The following is a 16,918-nucleotide window of genomic DNA, read 5'->3' on the forward strand; positions in this document are numbered from 1 at the left end:
TATATTTATACATATGTGTATGTGATCCTGTATATGTTTACATATATGTTTATGTTGATCTTTTAGATATAGCATCTGAATACGATAGAAAAAAAATGAGAGAAAAATGCAAACAACCATCTGAACCTGGCTTGATTTCCAGTTTCATCCACTTTCCTAAAAATGTCATAATTTCATTCTTCTTTATGGCTGAATAATGTTCATTTGCGTATATAGACCACATTTTCTTGAGTCATTCATCAGTTTTAGAGGCTCTGAGCTGTTTTCATAGCTAACCTATTGTGAGCAGTGCTGTAATGAACATGGATGTGCAAGAGCTTCTGTTATATTCTGATTTACATTCTGTGGTTAAATGCTCAGGAGTGATATTGCTAGAACATGTGGTAGTTCGAGTTGTGGTTTTCTTGGTGCTTTTTTTTTTTTAAAAGGAATCTCCATGCTGATTTCCATCAATAATCTATAACCCCCTCTATTCCTCCAGCATTGTTGTTAGTGGTGTTCTTAATAGGTAATTCTGACTGGGAAAAAATGAAATCTCAATGTTGTTTTGATTTGTGTTTCTTTTATAGCATTTTGGAGGATAGTCAGCATTTCTTCATGTCATTTGAACTTCTTTCAAGAACTATCAGAAATAAGCCAGGCTTCAGTGACTCATGCCTATAATCCTAGCTACTTAGGAAGCTGAGATCTGAGGTTCAAAGCCAGCCTGGGCAGGAAAGTCTTTGAGACTCTTATTTAGCCATCAGAAAACTGGAAGTGGTGCTGTGGCTCAAAGTGGTAGAGTATTAGCCTTGAGCAAAAGAGCTCAGGGACAGAGCCCAGACCCTGAATTCAAACCCCATGACTGACAGAAAAAAAAAAAAGAGCTGTCAGAATGAGACAAGACAGTCCAATCTTTCCACTCTTACTCAATATATTTTACCTTATCTTTATTCCCAGTACTTCCGCTCAGAAACTTATTGTTTCTTATCAACTAATGTATGCAATGATCAAAAGAAAGACAGAACAGAATCCAGAGAGAAGCCAGAAAAGCCTAAGAAGCAGCTGCAAGAGGCAGAAGAGCTCATAAACAAGTAGGTTTACAAAGCCAAGAGAAGACAGTGTTCTGATAGAAAGGGCCATTTCACGATATGGATTATAAAACATAAAAAAATGTAGCCCAAAGTTTGAATCAGGGTAAGAAGAGTATCTGTTTGGTCTGACAGCTGAGACTTTTTGGTAAGTCGGATATTGGGCAAAGTTGAGAAAGAGGCAGAGTGTTTTTCTGAGGAGTTTGTGGTTTAAGGAATCCTTTTCACTTGTTTACTTTTACACACATCTCTGAAAGAGAACCTCCTCCAGAAAACCAGGACTTTGTTGATGAGATCCAGTGCCATACAATCTCACTGAGACATACCACTTTCATTCTCCTTTCAGCCAAGTTTGCTGCACTCAGTAGTCACTCATTTTCCCTGAATGAAGCAGGAAAAGAATAAAAATAGGCAAAGAATTACAAATAGGCAAAGAATTACAAATAGGCAAAGGTTAATTAGCAAAATAAGCAAAACTCTAAGTCCCCCATTTTTATAAACTTTTTTTTATTATTGTGAAAATACCATAGAGAGGGGTTACAATTACATGGGCAAGATAGTGAGTGCATTTCTTATCAAGCATTGTTGTCTCCTCCTTTGTTTCCCCATACCATCCCTTCTTTAGCCCTGTGTAACATGCATAGGAGCTTCATGCATCTGACTGCTAAATTGCCCAAAGGCATGGCTTCAGTGGTGAAATCCTATGTAGAAAGAAGAGGAAGGTATACCTTCCTTAGAGAATTATGTTTAGGCCATAGGGTCCTTGTGGTGCTTCTCAGATCACATAAGCTTGTGCATGGACACAGATGTGGTCAGGAGAGGGGAAAAGAACTGAGATGGTAGAATGGAGGGACAAAGGCAAAAAAAAAAGAAAGTGGGAATTCATATTATATGAAGTTGTTTTTAACTTCTTCAGGCAAAGACTGAGTCACACACATACCTATAGCTATTCCCACAGGATTTATTGCTCATAATGTAGGTTCAATTTACTCCAGATAGTAAAACTGAAGCAGAAGACATTCACACCCTTTTTTGACATGGCAAAATTTCTTGCTTTGTGTCTCTATGGAAACAAAGAGACTAAGATCATTTAATCTACAGGAATGACCTTGGATGGACACCTGCAGAGGTGGGAAAGGAAAACAGGAGTAAAGTAAAGGTAGGGTGAAGATCCTCAGACAACCTTGCAGGAAGTTATGATGAGATGGTACTAGAGTTGTTCAGGATTGGAGCTGGGCAGAGGGCTGGGCCTTTATGTGCCTAGGCCAACCCAGTCATTGGATATGATTGGGTGGCTGGAGTTAGAACATAATCCTAAAGGAAGTAACTTTCTTAGGTGAAGAAGCTGTGGTAATCTACAAAGGGGGCTGACAAATGAGATCAGGTTGCTGCTGGCAGCAGCAAGGGCAAGGTCTCTGTTATTTCTAAAGGGGATTGGGTGGTTATGACATCCGCTACAGTTCTCAGTGCCATATAATGCCATAAAACTGTGCAGATAGAATGGAGGAAGGAATGACTATTGCAAAAGCATGCTGTTACATTGCTACATAATAGGACATTAGAACTGAAAACATTACCCATTTAATTAAATTTCTCCCCCCTTTTCAATAATATTTGCCTTCCAAAGGTCTCACTGAAGAATAATTTGATTCATAGAGCAGCAGTGCTGTTAATATTTCTATCTAGAGACATAGAAATAACAACAACAGTGGGTCACTAAACATGATTATGAATAAAAGATAAGCATAATTTTCTCTTTTTTCTGCTTTTGTCTCCTAATATTAAAACAAAGAATATGACTACGTGTCTTGCAGCAGACAAAAGTGCATAAGAAACCTCCTGTTCATTAGGAAAAGGGAAGAGCCCTCTCCCTCTCTTCTGATTTCCTTGTTAATTTTCTTACGATTTGCAGCTTTCCATCCTCTGGGATATAGGTTTGTGGAAAGATTTTCACTCTCAAGAGTCAGTTCCTCTCTCTGAGCCAGAAATCAGAAACTTCTCTGATTCATGATGTATGAATCATCCATCCCACTGTTTATACTGCTGATAGTTCTCCAGTGCCAACAGAATCAAGTTGAGATAGCTCACTCGGGTCTCCCGAGCTGCAGGAACTATCATGGACAACCTGAATCAGTCTGCTACTGTATTCCAGCTAGGACCTCCCACTTTTAGATTGTAGAACATACTGGGATCTCCCCAGTTCCTATCTTTGGTCTTTCCCTCTCTCCTGGAATGCTTTCCCTTTCTCTTTTGCATCTTCTTCATCCTCTAAGTTTGAGGAAAATTGAAAACAGCTCTCTCACATCTCTCTGCTCCACTTCTGTAAAGTCACTTGTAACCCCATAAGTCCCAATATATTTTGTTAATGTGATCCAGTTTAGACTTCTAAGGCATTTGTCATACCAGATCACAACCAAGGGAAGCATATTACTCAATTTGGCAGAGCATAGTATCATGGGGAATAAGTGTTCTTCTTGCCAAGAAGCTTCTTTGCTTTGTAAAACTGTTTTGCTTTATTAAGAGTTTTATTCATATAAATTTTGGATTATATCACATTGTGCTGTTATAGTCAATGTAAAATTTAATGATTAGGACAGTTTTCTATTTAGAAGTGTGTATCTGTATGCATATGTACATATACATTTACACTTGTGTGTAAATGTATATGTATATGTCAGAGTCTTTTTGCCTTTTTGTTTTTGTTTTTGCAATGTTGAAGATCAAAGTTAGGGCCTTGCACTTGCCAGGCAAGCACTCTTCCACAGAGTTAAATCTCCAACCTCTATGTTGGAGTATTAATCCTGTATCTCACCTAGAGATGGAATTTTTATAGAGGCTGTCAAGACAGGTCTTTAGATCAGGTCTTAATCCAAAGGACGAGTGTTCTTATAAAAAAGAGCACACACACAGTCACACACACACATGCACACATGGAGAAAGCTATATGTCAGCTGGAGTTATATTACTGAAGTTAAGGAACCTCCTGTAGTTGGGAGAGACTACATTTCCACACCCATGCAGGGAGCATGGCCCTACAGACACCTTGCTTTAGGACATAGTCTCCATGACTGTAGAGTACATTTCTGTTGTTCTAAGACATCCAGTTTCTAGTTCTTCATTCCAGTGGACTAAGGACTTGTGTTTTGATACAAGTAAATATGACCTCAGTTCAAAAGGAGCTCAAACTTTTTTGATTTTTCCCCTTTGTCTTTGGAACTGCCTCTCAAATTATGACTTTGACATTTAGTCTAGAATAGCAGCCTTTTCAGCAAGTTTGCCTACATTGCTGGGAAGAAAGGCTATAAATGTCACATATCATTCCACCAGGATTCTCATTTTTTTCACTCCAGTTGTTTGCTTAGAATGACTTTCCCTCCTCTTTCTAAGGAGCTGTGTGATGTCCTTCCTTTCAAAATAAACCTTCGGAATGTGTCTAAAGCCACATCTTGGCTATACCTGAGTAGTGACTCTTTCAGAGTGGAATCCCTCAGTACCCACCATAAATACTTTTCTTTTCTTTCTTTCTTTTTTTGTTGGTGGTTGGACTTGAACTCTGGGCCTGGGCACTGTCCCTAAGCTCTACCACTTGAGCCTCTACCACTTCCAGTTTTCTGAGTGGTTTATTGAAGAGAAGAGTCTCACAGACTTTCCTGCCCAGGGTGGCTTTGAACTGTGATCCTCAGATCTCAGCCTCCTGAGTAGCTAGGATTACAGGTGTGAACCACTGGCACCCAGCTTCATGAATACTTTTTACATGTTATGCTTATACCCCTTTTTCTCTTAAATCTGTCTGTTTGGCCTTCAGAATTTGATTTAAATTATTTAAATGGTGATATCTTTGAGATAAAAATTGTTTTTCCATTTTACAAGAGTATATTTATACCCTATGTATGTAATTGTTTCCTGCCCTCTCCCCTTTACTTCTTTCATTTTGTGGGATTTCAGGAGAGAAAAGGACCAAAAAGATGTGTTCAATTTGCATGTTAAATCAGAATTTCCCTATGATGTAGTTTTAAAATTACAGCTCTGTGGGGTATACATTAGCAGAGTTATCTTACAGAAAGAAGATTCTGAGCTTCAGAGAACTTTCAGTAAATTACCTAGGAGCTCAGAATTAAGTGACAGAGCCATGAATTAAGCATATTTAACTGTGTCCAAAACCCATGCCCTTTGCTAGAATCTCACCTTCTGTGGAATCTGGATAGAGGCCAGAATACTACTGTCAGGTATAGTTTTAAAAAGCCATATCAGTTTAAGGATACAGGTGGACCGGTTGCAACAATGAGAAGTACAAGTTGTCATGTCGAAAACGAGCTTTACAATGTTGGTGGGGGCGGGGGGGGGGGGGGGGAGCGGGGAGGATTGGGTGGGGGGTTGGGGGGGAGGATTGGGTGGGGGGGTGGGGGGAGAGGCTGGGAAGGGATGTGAAGGGTAAACAAAGGAGGAGGCTGCAATGCTTGATAAGAAATGTACGCATTAACCTGCCCATGTAATTGTAACCCCTCTGTACAGTGGGTTCACAAAAAATAAAAATAAATAAAAAAAATAAGTTAAAAAAAAAAAAGCCATATCAGCCGGTTCTGGTGGCTCATGCCTATAATCCTAACTATTCCAGAAACTGAGATCTGAGGATCATAGTTCAAAGCCAATCCAGGCAGGAAAGTTTGTGAGACTCTTCTCTCCAATTAGCCACCAAAAAGCTGAAAGTGAAACTGTGGCTTAAGTGGTAGAACACTAGTATGATCGAAAACAAAAGATCAGGGACAGTACCCAGGCCCTAAGTTTAAGCCCAATGTCTGGCACTGAAAACAAACAAACAGAAAAGGCTTTATCATCCAAGTCAAATAAGGTCTACCAACTCTAGGTTCCTTCTAACCTTGATTGTAATGTTTGCCTTCGCTTGATAATTACAAGTGGTTTCTCATATAGACTCTATAATGAGAATATTCATGGTATAGGAGTAGCACACTTTAGAAGGAAATAGATACTCATTGGGTCACAACAGGGATAATTTTAAGCAAAGATAATGAATTTAATTTTATTTTAGCCTACATACTAAACAGTACTCAATTAAAACCCTGGAGGAGGGACATAAAACAGATCCGAGTAATCTACAACACCTAATTATAAATTTAGCCTCAGATAAGATCAGCTGGTGGCACAGCCACACAGAGGAAAGCTATGGTTAGGTGTCTCCTCTGTGAAGCCCCTACTTACCCTGCCCTTGCCAGGGAGTCTTGAAACACAGCATTCAGCTAAACCCACACAAGGGAATAAGGTGTCCTTATTTGAGGTTTGCCTTTGAAATGTATTATTTGCACATATGCTCATTTTGCCTATAATAAAATGATGTAATGCAATAGCTAAGAGATAAGTGAAGAATCCTAGAAAAGAAAAGCCAGTAATAAAAATGATGATTAGGAGAAGTAATTAGACAACACTAAGACATTCTCTCTTACTCCATGTGAAGAGATAGTTTGTCTCTAGCCCAGTGCTTCAGGAGCATCTCTCAGGAGACTCTGGGCTGCTCTTACCTCTACCATTATCTCCCAGATCAAAGCCAATGTACCCAGAGTTCAGAGATTGTCTTGTATATATCCTCCCAGGCTCCATGAGACACATACTTTGTGCCATCCTTATCTTTTATCTCCAATGTGATGTCAGAACTCTTAGGGAGCTTCTAGATATGAGTAGATTTTGGGCCATGCCAGACATACTGCCTTAGAGCAAAGCTAGAAGTTAAGCAGACAGATGTTCACTATCATTAAATCCTATATGCTTCTTCTGATTCCCTGATGCAGGGTGGAAGCAACTGTAGGTATTGGTATTTGAGTGGAATGCAGAGGTAAAATAGACTGTGTGATTTAGAGAATTCTGGAAAACCCAGAAAAGGAAGCAGTTTGAAGGAAACAAAGGGGACATCTAGAGGAAAAGCAACTATTTGGAGATGAAGGGTAGTGAGAAGGCTTACGTTTGAAGCCTGATCTGCTATTTCCAGCTGTAGGACAAATACTTTTCTTTTTTGTTTGTTTGTTTGGGTCAGTCTTGGGGCTTGAACTCTGGACCTGGGCACTGTCCCTCAGCTCTTCAGCTCAAGGAGAGCATTCTACCACTTGAGACATAGTGCCACTTCTGGTTTTTTGAGTGGTTTTTTTGAGATGAGAGTCTCCTGGATTTTCCTGCCTGGGCTGGCTTTGAACCATGATCCTCAGATCTCAGCTTCCTGAGTAGCTGGGATTACAGGCGTGAGCTACCAGTGCCTGGTAGCTCTTTCTTCTGAAAGAGTCATCTTCTTCCTAGAGTTGAAGTGAAGAACATTGTACCAAGGATCCAGAAAATGCCCTTTAAGTCCTAGTTTGCTGTAAATTAAAGTAAATTATGGATGGGGCAAGAATGACTTTAAAATTCTTTTCCTTTGTATCTCATAAGATATATTTTTTTAATTTTGTATTTTGATTTAGTATTTAGAAAATGGAGATATGTTTTATTTTCATTATTATGCAAAGAACAAAAACTGGGAAGCATGCACAAAACAATCCCATTGGCCTTATTTAATAGTCATATTTTTATAATAATAATTTTAGTCTAATATTTATTGTTTCCCTTTTGAGTTTCTATCATTTAACTTCTTCCACTTTTTTTTCTCCTGTGTCTCTCATGTTTCTTTATAAGTTTCTTCTTTAAATTCTCTGGCTTTACTTTTACTTTTTCTATTTCTACATTCTTTTCTGTATTATTTCTTTAAGGAAACAGGTGTGGGACAATAGTGTAGTTGCTATAGTTACCAAATTACTAACCTCATAAACAAATCATTTTTTTTCCTAAAGTCAGGTTTTAATCTGAGAAAAAATGTTTTTTCTACCCAACAGAGTTTTCAATGGTTTGAAAAAACTATTACACAAATATCTTTTAGTTAATTAAAAATTCACTGGTATATCAGACTATGAGTAACAGGAAGATGAATATAAGAAAACACAATTAGAATCTGACTTAAGAACATTGCAATGCATTTGCAAGTGGAAGCTAACTTGCATGTATGAACAGGAAACAATCCAAAACTGTTAAAGGGTTGTGCTAGATTTGGTCAGAATTCAAATTATGGAAATCCCTGAAAGCCAGATCAAAGCATTTACATTTTTCTTTTTGTTATTTTTATTGCACATATGTGTTTGTTGCAAAATAAGAAAACATAAATTGGGAAAATGAACTTACATGGAATTACCCCAAATATACTATACACCGTTCATTCCTTTTTATAAAACTGTATCTTTAGCTCTAAAATGTCTATGCTATTTTGTAAACAATGTTTTTAGCATAGGTTCCTGACTATTTTTTTTAATGTAAAGAAATAAGAAGTAGAAATACTTTAAGGTCTCTAAGAGATCAGCAAAGGAAAAGAAAAATGTACATCAAAGCCATGGACAAATCCTCATGGCGGGTGAGCTTATACTGAGAGCTGAAGAATGTTCAGGATTTAGATAATTAGATGGAGGTAGGCTGTTCAGGAACAGCATCAAGTAAAATGTAACAATGGGGAAAAAGCTTGCTTCTTTTCATTGAGGAGCAACCTGACCCAAGAGGGTGAGCTGGATTCCCTGGAGAAGATGGGAAGGCTTAAGGCTTCTCTTTATCTTCTATGAGAACCAAACAGGAAGAAGTAGATTTGAAAGGCAGCTTATAATCCAAAGAGCTTTTCTCCACAAGGCTAATTGTCAAAAATGGCATGCAATCTAGAGAGAAAAAGTGGGATTCCATATGAAGGAAGCTTTAAGGGATGTGAGAGGAGGTAGGCTCAAGAAAGAATAGTGCTAAGATTACTTGAAATACACTTACATTTTCTTCACAGTCTTATCAGTAGGCAATTAATAATATAGGCTGCCTTATTGTTTTTCAAATATAAATTCAGTCAGGCTGTTAGGAAATTTAGTAGGTTACCATCAGAAATTTTGAAAAGATTTTAAAACAAAGTAGAAGCAAAAATGTAAGAATGTCTGACCATTGCTATTATCATTCTTATAGACCTACTTGTGTGCAAGATTTTCGATCTTGGGTCAATTACAAGCAAAGAAACAGGTTTGATAATGCACCAGAAATATAAGCATCATTCTTTACATGTATTCCAGACTGCAAAAAGTTTTGAACAGGCAAGCACATCAGTGACATTAAAATAATTATGAAATAATAGTTTTTTATTTTGGTGTTGTTTTATATTTGTTCACATTTTATGTTTACTCAAAACAAAATACATCTCATTTTTTGTTTGTACTTAACTGTAGATGATAATAAAACTAAATGTAATTTCATAAAATGTTATACTCTATTTATTTACATGAATTTGTAAGTTCTGTTTATAATGCAAAACAATTTTCTTATTGAGGGTTATTAGAAAGATTATTGAGACTTTAATCTAAAAATAGTTTGCAAGCTTTGTGTACATTCTGATTATCCTTTGACTTTGCTGAGATTCTTTTGGTTAAGTGACAGAAAAGCCTATTTTCCTAGTTCAAACAAAAATGAAGGTATTATTTTCAGGGATTAATAGTACTTTCTAGAACCAAAGTCTTTTGAATACAACGAGGAATCAGATGATTTCTCAGTTGATAACTGCCAGTAAGCCTACTACGCGTTCTATCTATACCTCTCATCCCTGTATCTCATCAGAGTTTTTATTACATAGGAAAAATTTCTGTTTCTATCATATTTTTTACCTAGTTCTAATCCCCTAATAAAGAAAGCCAACCTTTTTTTGGAACATTGAAATATGGTCTAGCTTGGTCTCTTCAACTATGAGTTATGGAAAACCTATATGGACTAGTGGAGATTAATGGAGCTCTGGCACTCTACCCAGAAGGAAGAGCTGAGGGAGATGAAGTAGACATTCCAAATGGTCCCTGGCCCCTTTTGACACTCCTCTCTAGAAACTAGTGGATTCTTATAGTCTGAGTGTGATAAGAATATGCATGCATTTAAACTGACTCTGAAAATCATATGCAAAAAAGACCCTTTTCTCAATAAAAAGAGCTCTGATTTGCTGGCAATGGCAATGGCACACTGTCTTCCTGTGATAATATGAGCACAACATAAAAATGCAGAGGGGAAAAATAAAAACAAATTCAAGAGCTGGTCATGTTGCTCAGAAGTAAAGCACGTGCCTAGCATCTGCAAAGCTCTAGGTGCAGTCCCCAGATCCCCATAAATCAAAAAACAATAATAAACCTACTATTTGTGTAATAAGAAGTGATCTGCAGCAAAGAGGAGGACTGTCATAAAAGTCAAAGCAATGCCACATTTGCCATACTTTGAAACACATACATTTGCTCTACATGATGGCTTTATTTTCTGGGTTAGATCAAACCAGACCTTCCACAGTGTTTTGTGGTTTGGGTGTGGTGGTGGAAGCCTGGGGTGAGTCAGTTGATGACCAATGATGTTATTTTTTCTTTACAATGTAGAAATGTGGCTTGCTCAACAAGCCATCCCAGTCTAAGATCTTTTGCATATGCTGTTAGACATAGTTATTAAGCTTGTTGTGGTGGTGCATACCTGTAATCCTGACCCATGGGAGGCTGAGGCAGGAGGATCATGAATTCAAGATCATCCTGGGTTGCATAGTAAGACCCTGTCTCAAAAAATTAAAATGAAACAAGTAACTAACCAAATGAAGATATGCGGAGACAGGAAATGAGGGCAGGGTTTAAGGAAATATGTGTTGCTTAAAGAACATTTAGAGGGCTGAGAAGGTGGCTCAGTGGTAGAGTGCTTACCTTGCACCATATAAGTGCAAGTGGTAGAGTGCTTCCTCAGCACCATATAAGCAGGGAAAGTGGGAAGTGGCTCAAATGGTAGAGCACTAGCCTTGAGCTGAAGAGCTGAGGGACAGTGCCCAGGCCCAGAGTGCAGGCCCCACAACTGGCAAAAAAAAAAAAAAAAAAAAGAACATTTAAAGTGGAATGGGTAGCTGAATACAGATAATAGCAAGGATAAGATCATTAATTTGAAACTTCTTATTTAAGAATATAGTTTTTATAATGAAAATTGATTCCTATGAACTACTTTGACTCAGTAAGGTCTAGACAAAAATATCAAAGAATTCATCTAGCTTTTTGTAATATGAGAATCAAACAACCAACAGCTGTTAAAATTTTGTGTGGAAAATTAGTTCAATAAAACTTTATTTATAAGTAGGAGAAGAATGGAAGTTATAAGAAAGCAGTCAGGTTTCCAGAACACAATTCTATTGCCAAGACCATGATCCTGTGATTCAGTTTCCTGTGCTGCCTTCTAGTCAGAAGGGCTATAAGAAAACTATTTCAGGACAGAAACACTGCAAGGCTTTGGGTATTCATTACTATGTTCTTAGTACTCATTCCAGACTTGTTTACTTTTTCTTTTCTTTTTTTTTGGGTCCGGCCGTGGGCCTGAACTCTGGGCCTGGGCGCTGTCCCTCAGCTCTTCAGCTCAAGGCTAGCGCTCTACCACTTGAGCCACAGAGCCACTTCCGGCCTTTTTCTTTTTGCTTATGTGGTGCTGAGAATCGAACCCAGGGCCTCCTGCATTCAAGGCAAGCGCTCTACCACTGAGCCACCTTCCCAGCCCGTCCAGCCTTGTTTTCTTTCTTGCCTAACAAATGCTAGTGTTGTTTCTGATAACAAGACAGCCATGCTCTCAGCATAAACTTACAACTTTTCAGCTGAAATTGTTTCCTTAAGAAATGGGAAAGGTGTGAATTCTTGGGGGTGAACACATCACGGTGAATTCTGGCTGCCAGCTTAATCAGGAATATGTCCTGAATCTGAGCTCTCTTAGTTTTCCATGAGGTATGGCTAAGCTCTGGTCTGGAAAATGTCTGGAACTTTGCCTGCATAGGAACCGACCTGCAGCATGCACCAACTGGTCAGGAAACTGCTTCTGAGAAAATGAAATATAGTGAAAAATACTTTGCTATGTCTAGAGGACATCTAGAGTTTTCACTGAATTTAACAAAAATAATCATTGCAATTTGATGTATAGTTAACATTGATTGCAGTTATCATACACATGACAGTAGGATTAGTGCTTTAATATATTGCCCCATTCAGTCTTCAGATTCATCCTAGGAAGTAGGTATTCAATGTAAACCATACATGGAATCAGGTAAAGGAACTGAAATTCAAAGTGGTTGAGTAACTTGCTCTAGATTACATAGACAGTGTAAGGAGTTATGAAGAGCTATCGCTCCAGTGTTCTTCCCATGTTTTCCCACGGTGCTGAAATTACAAATAAGATGATCCCAGAAAATGGGAAGCCATATTTATCTAGATGTTTACCTGGCTCTATTTTTTACTTCTATATGGGAACACTGTTTTAATTGAACATTGTTACGCAAATTGGCATCATGACATTTTCTCAAAATATAAGTTTTATTTCAGAGTAGTTTTAGATTGACAGAAAAGTTGCTAAGTACAGTACAGAGAGTTCTGATATATTCTGCATGCATTTACCCAATTATTAACATGCTACATTCCATGGTAGATTTGTCATGATTAATGAGCCAACACTGGCATGTTCCTACTGACTAAATTCCATACTTTATCTTGATTGCTTTACTCTTTACCTAATAACTTTTCTCTGTTCCAGAATCTCATCAAGGACATGATGTTATACTCATAGGTTTTATTTCATTAGGCTTCTCAGTTTCTTTTTTTTTATTGTCTTATTTTTTTATTTTATTTTATTTGTGAACATACTGTACAGAGGGGTTACAATTACATGGGCAGGATAATGCATACATTTCTTATCAAGCATTGCAGCCTCCTCCTTTGTTTACCCTTCACATCCCTTCCCAGCCTCCCCCCTCCCCTCCAGTCCCAATCCTTCTCCTCCCCCCCCCCCCCCCACGTTGTAAAGCTCATTTTGGACATGACAACTTGTACTTCTCATTGTTGCAACAGGTCCACCTGTATCCTTAAACGACTTGTTTTTCCCCATCTCCTCCACAAGTTATACTGACATCAAATATAGTGAAAGCAGGGGTTATACTGTGGGGGAGGGACATACAAAGCAACAAAGAGATAATATTATAAATGTGTTAGAAATAAATGCATGAAAGAAAAAAACATTAAAATACATATCTAAGGGTTCATTTTCCTAACATCACATTATCTGACCTTTTCCGCTTGACTCATACATATACTAGATATTGCAAATAAGGGAAACCATGGGACCTATGTTTCTTTGGGCCTGGCTTACTTGGCTTAATATAATTTTTTCCAAGTCTTTCCATTTCCTAACAAATGGGGCAATGTCATTCTTTCTGATGGAGGCATAGAATTCCATTGTGTATATATACCACATTTTCTTGATCCATTCATCTACTGAGGGGCATCTAGGTTGGTTCCATATCTTAGCTATGTGCTGGTAGCTTTAGTGTGGTCTCTCAGTTTCTTAAAGATACCTTTGTTTGGATTACCTTATAAATGTTGAGAAATACTGGTTTAGGTTTTTTCTGATATATCTTTGTAGATGGTATGAAGAATGTCTCAGAAGTAAAGATAATTCCTCATTGGTAAAATCAAAGGCACTGATTGTGTTTACCCCATCAATTTTTGTGTTTATCAGTGATTTTTTTATCTATCATTTTTCTCCAGTATAAAGTTACTTTTTTCTTTTTCTTTCTTTTTTTTTGTTGGTCATGGGGCCTGAACTCTGGGCCTGGGCACTGTCCCAGCTTTTCAGCTCGAGGCTAGTGCTCTACCACTTGAGCCACAGCACCTCTTCTGGCTTTTTCTGCTTATGTGGTGTTGAAGAATCGAACCCAGGGCCTCATGCATGAAAGGCAAGCATTCTACCACTGAGCCACCTTCCCAGCCTACTTTTTTTCTATTTTTTCCATATTCTTTGGAAGCAAGCTACTAGAAGCAACTCACACTTGAGTAGGACAGTTACATAAATCAATTGGAATTTTTGTGGATGTGCAATTTGTTGCTTTTTGACTTATTTAATCAGTCATTTATCAGTATGGATCTATGGATATTTATGGTTCAAATTATTCCATCTGGGGTGCTGTAACAAACTACTACAAACTGGATGGCTTAGTTATTTCTCATATTTCTGGAGGATCAGAAATGTAAGATTCAGGTTCTCACAGGTGAGTCCCACTTCTTCAGACATCTGTCTTAGTATAACCTCAGAGGGTAGAATGGGTAAGGCATCTCTTAGGTATTTCTTTTTTTTAAAAAAAATGTTTAAATGAGTGTCTTTTACTTTTAATCAGTAAAAGGTTGCAAAACTGAAAAAAATCTAACAACAGGAGAAACAATTTTCTATTACTTTCCACAATAGTAGTGGGATTTCTTTTATAAGAAAGGGCTCAAAAGCGTTCTGCTCTCATGACCTAAGAATCATCTCTCAAAGATAGATCCACAACCTAATACCAGGCCCCTGAGGGCCAGAATTTCAGTGTGTGTGTGTGTGTGTGTGTGTGTGTGTGTGTGTGTGTGTGTGAGTGTGTGTGGTGGGTAGACACAAAGATTCACTTTGTTGCTAGGCTACTACATTCTATTTTTGTATTGTCCTGGTCCTGGGGCTTGAACTCAGGCTCTGAGAACTGAGCTTTATTTTGCTCAAGGCTAGCTCTCTGCCACTTGAGCCATATCTCCATTTCTAGCTTTTTTGTTGGCTAATTGGAGATGCCAGTTTCATGGACTTTTCTGCCTGAATTGGTTTCAAACCCCAGTTCTCAGACTTCAGACTCCTGATTAGCTAGGATTAGTAAGCCATTGGTGCCTAACAGGGGAATTGCTGGATCATGGGGTAGTTCTATGTTTCATTTTCTTGATGAACCTTCATTCTGCTTTCCAAATTAGTTGAACAAGAATATATTCCTGCCAAGAGTCTATTTGGGATCCCTTTTGCCCATATCCATGCCAGCAGAGATGGCAATTTGTATTCTTGGTGATGGACATCCTAACTGGGATGAAATAGAATTTCAGTGTTGTTTTGATTTGTATTTGTTTTGTGGCCAGAGAAGTTGCTTCTAATGTGACTGTAGGCCATTTCTACTTCTTCCTATTTATCTCATTAGTCCACTTAGTAATGGGTTGTTCATTCATTGAAGGTTTAGTTTCTTAAGTTCTCTGTCTATTTTACCTATTAGGCCTTTGTCTGTTGTATAGCTAGCAAAGATTTTCTCCCATCCTGTAGTGTGTCTTTTTAGCTTGTTAACTATGTCCTTTGCCTTGCAGGATATTTTTGGTTTGATGCAATCCTATTTATCAATTCTTTCCTTGATTTTCTGTGCTTCTAGTTCTTTACTCGGAAAGTTCCTGCCTGTGCCAAAGAGTCCTAATACTTCTCCTACTCCTTCCTGTGGTAGTTTTTGGTTTTACATTGAGGTCTTTGACTCATTTTGAATCGATATTGGTAAAAGGTGATAGGGATCCAGTTTCAGTTTTTCACATGGGATATACCGTTTCCCCAGCAGCATTTATTGAACGACTCTGTATTTCTTTCAACCTATGCTTTTGGCTCTGCTGTCAAATATTAGACAGCTGTAGACATGTGAGTTTATTTCTGGGTCTTCTGTCCCATTGCTCCTTAAGACTGTTTTTGTGCCAGTACCAAGCCATCCTCTGTAAATAGGCATACCTTTACTTCTTCTTCCGTGTTTGGATCCCCTTTATGTCTTTCTCTTGACTTACTGCTTTTGCTAAGAATTTCAGTGCTATATTGAAGAGGAATAGAGAAAGTGGACATCTTTGTCTTGTTCCTGATTTTAGAGGAAGTGGTTTTAGTTTTTCTCCATTAAGGGCAATGTTGTCTGTAGGATTGTCATAAACAGCCTTTGTTATGTTGAGTAATGTGTTTATTCCTAGCTTCTCCAGAGCTTTTATCACAAACAGATGTGAGATTTTTATCTGTGTTATCTGCATCTAATGAGATGATCATGTGATTCTTGTCTTCTGTTGCTGTGTTGTATTATATTTGTCGATTTATATATACAGTCATACATCACTATATCACAGTTGACTTATTGCTACTTGACTGTATCATGAGTTAAACACACACACACACACACACACACACACACACACACACACACACAAAACACAAAACGGTAAATAGTGATCCCTCACCTATTGTGGGAGTTATTTCAGACATCCCTGCAATAGGTGAAAATCCATGAAGTAACAATAAATGAACCTGTCATATAGCGAGAGACAACTAACACTGCTACTTTGCCGCAATAAGTAAGGGGTCACTGTATTGAGTCAGTCTTGCATCACTGGAAATTTTATTTTTATACTTACGATTTTTAGTTAAAACAAGACCTCTTAAAGTCATTTACTTTTTTATTTTCAAGGTGATGTACAGAGGGGTTACAATTACATAAGCAAGGTAATAACTACCTTTATTGTTACCCCTTCCCTCATTTTTCTCCTACTTTCTCCCATCCCCCACCCCCAAGTTGTACAGATCATTTCCAACATGTTGTCCTGTGTATTTTGCTGTTGCATTGGCTCCCCCCTTGTCCTTTGTCTCACCATTCTGTTGTTCTCCTTTATTTCCCTAATTCAGATAAATGTATATACAATACCAGGGAACCAAAACCAAATACAGTGACAACAGGGGATATACCATAGGGGGAAGAACACACAAAAGAAACAAAAAAATCACATAGTACATTAAAAACAACAACAACAAAGAAAAACCTCTTGTGTCCATGTCTTGGAGTTCATTTGATTTAACATCTTCGTATATGGTCATATGGACATAGCTATTCTGGTCATCTGCTTAGATTATCCTGGATGTATGCTAATTATTGCAAATAAGGGAAACCACGGGACCTTATGTTTTATTGGATCTGGCTT

General features: G+C 37.9%; 1 non-coding gene across 1 annotated transcript; it reads right to left on the minus strand.

Moving 5' to 3' along the window:
- Positions 1-11,592: 11,592 nt before the first annotated feature.
- Positions 11,593-11,656, minus strand: Trnas-uga. The gene has a single exon. It is a non-coding gene; the product is annotated as a tRNA-Ser (tRNA).
- Positions 11,657-16,918: the final 5,262 nt, after the last annotated feature.

This window comes from Dipodomys spectabilis, unplaced genomic scaffold, assembly GCF_019054845.1.
Source record: "Dipodomys spectabilis isolate Male_0828 unplaced genomic scaffold, ASM1905484v1 ptg000140l, whole genome shotgun sequence".
Taxonomy (NCBI): Eukaryota; Metazoa; Chordata; class Mammalia; order Rodentia; family Heteromyidae; genus Dipodomys; species Dipodomys spectabilis.